The following is a 3,029-nucleotide window of genomic DNA, read 5'->3' as shown; positions in this document are numbered from 1 at the left end:
ACCTTTAGGCAAAGGTACCAACTCCCATGTAGCATTTTCTTCTAAGGTGTCCATTTCTTCATCCATGGCTTTCTCCCATTTTTCTTTTCCCATGGCTTGCTCAAAAGAAGTGGGTTCTGGTTCCTGTATCACTTTGACCATATAGGCATAGTGAATGGCTATAAATCCATCATATTTCAGCCTATCCACAGGATACCTAGCTCTAGTAGACCTGCGCAAAGTAGGTTCACTCCCAGGTGCTCTAAAAACATCCCTGGTCTTCCTTACTCCAGGTGTAACAATAGAAGGAATACCCAACTCATCATCAATGCTCTGTTCTGAGCCACTGGATTCACTATCCACATAAGAGTGACCTGCATTCACATCAAACATGGGCTGATCTACCTTCTCTTTCCCTTTTCGTGATACCTGCATACCACTATCTACATTGCTTTGAGAAGATTCTCCTGATCTCAATCTGCCTGTCCATGGCGAAGAATGTGAACCACTGCTAGAGGGCACTCCAGGTCCACTAATATTTTGTGACTGCTGCTGTGAATTCTGTGCAGCATTGCCACTTTGTGCATCTACATCATCAATCACATTTACTGGTTTATACCAGCTACTCATCTCATTAAAAACAACATCTTTGCTCACTGTAAACTTACGAGTAGAAGGGTTATAGCATCTATACCCTTTCTGCTGCAAAGAGTAACCAATAAAGATGCACTTCTTAGCTTTTGGATCCAACTTGGATCTCAACTCAATCTGGCACATGAACATAGGCAATGCAACCAAAAATTTTCAAATGACAAATATCTGGTTTCCTACCAGTATACCTCTCCTCTGGAGTCATCCCATGTATTGCTGCAGTAGGAGTTCTGTTCATTATGTAGACTGCTGTAGCAACTGCCTCAGCCCAATAAAAATCTGGCAGGTCTTTTTCATTGAGCATGGCACGAGATACCTCTCCAATATGTCTGTTTTTCCTTTCTGCAATTCCATTTTGTTGTGGGGTATGACTGCATGAATATTGCTGCTTTATGCCATGCTCCTGCAGGAACCTTGCAAACTCATTTGAGAGGTACTCTCCCCCTCCATCTGACCTTAGGCATTTTATTTGTAGGCCTGTTTCTTTTTCAACCATAGCTTTAAGAGTTTTGAAATGCCCAAAAACTTCACTTTTCTTTTTCATAAAATACACCCAAAATTTTCTGCTATAGTCATCAATAAAAGTGACAAAATAATGACAGCCTCCAAGAGATGCAGCTTTAGTAGTCCACACATCAGAGTGGATTAATTCCAATGGCTTGTTACTCTCTTGAACATGTCTAGGAAATGGTTTCCTTGCCTGTTTTCCAAATTGGCAGGCTTCACATACCTTATGCATTTCTGCAACCTTGAATTTAGGCAATCTTGCAACAATATTTTGGGCCTGCATTGATTTAAGTCGCTGTACATTAACATGACCAATGCGTTTATGCCAAATATCAATATCTGCAATAACACCGGTCCCATGTGCAAACATTGCTGCACTCAATTCAGGCATGTCTGCATCCAACGTAAACATTCTGCCCTTCTTCTTTCCTTTTGCTATCAAGCGACCTTTATTTTTCATATCCTCAACAAAGCATCCATGAGGATTAAATCTGACCTGCAAGCCCTGCTCAACCATTTGACCAACAAAAACCAGATTCTTGGTGATATTCGGGATATGAAATACATCGGACAGGTATTTCTTTTTCCCATCCTGCATAAACAAATGAATTTTTCCAATCTGCACAATAGGATGTGCAGTATCATCACCAGTCTCCACAAATCCTGGTTTTTCCATTTTTCTTGCATCCTCCATCCATTCTGCATGACCTATCATGTGGTTTGATGCACCTGAGTCAACATACCACACTTCGTTGCTTTCTTCTGCACTTGTCACAGAATTGTTCATGTGTTGCACCATAAACAAATGCTCATTTCTGTCATCACCCTGTCTACTAGAAGATGCATAATTTCCTTGTTGTAGTTTTTCATTCATGATGTCATTCTGCTTTTTATAGCAGTCTTTAGCCATATGACCCATTTTACCACAGTAGTAGCATTCAACATTATTGTTTGCATTTTGGCCTCTTTGCCATCCACCACGACCTCTTTGGCTCCCCCTGCCTCTAGAGTTACCACGTCCTCCTCCATAGGACTGGTTTTCTTGAGTTTCTGCATATTCTGATTTCTACCACGGCCTCCAGATCGGCCTCCTCTACCTCTGCCTCTACCTCTTCTAGCATTTGAGTAGAAGACAGCTTCTTTTGAAGCTCCTCCTGAAGAAGATGCACCACCATTTCTCTGCTCCTCAGAAATTAGAAGAGCAATCAACTCCTCAAAATCAAAAAATCTTTCACGGACAGAAATGGATGTTCGGAACTGTGCATAATCCTTTCCTAGACCATTCAAGGTCACAGAAACTAAATCATCATCTTCCACTGGCGACCCAATGGAAGCAAGTGCATCTGCAATCTTCTTCACCTTCATGTGGTAGTCATTGATGCTCATATTTTCTCTTTGCACATTATGCAACTCTTGCTTGAGCTGCATTTTCCTGGCTTGCGTATTCGTGCTATACATTTTTGACAAAGTATCCCATGCCTCCTTTGGCGTACTTGCATCTTGAATATGCATAATCATAGAGCCTGAAATACTGATAGACAGCCAATACATAACTTTCCTGGCTCTCTCATGCCATGCTTTAAATGCCTGCATTTGCTGTTGATTGGGAACATCAGGAAGAACTGGTTCTTCTTCATTTCCTGCAACAAATTCCCAATATCCTTTTCCCATAAGGAAATTCGTCATTCTAAACTTCCATGCTTGGAAGTTGTTCTTGTCAAGCTTTTCAGTGACAATCTGTGAGAGAGAATCAGACGCCATTACAGAACACTGCAAAAAATTCTGTCACTGCAAAGAACACAGCTTCAGTCTCACAAAGGCAAATCTGCAAAACTGATGAAAGTGGTATTTAACCACACAGTCACTTCCTAGTGACGATTTTGCATCAACAG

Source organism: Lygodium microphyllum, chromosome 24 (genome assembly GCF_053477565.2).
Source record: "Lygodium microphyllum isolate KBCC chromosome 24, Lygodium_microphyllum_v1.1.10, whole genome shotgun sequence".
NCBI lineage: Eukaryota > Viridiplantae > Streptophyta > Polypodiopsida > Schizaeales > Lygodiaceae > Lygodium > Lygodium microphyllum.
Note: the sequence above shows the minus strand (reverse complement) of the source record.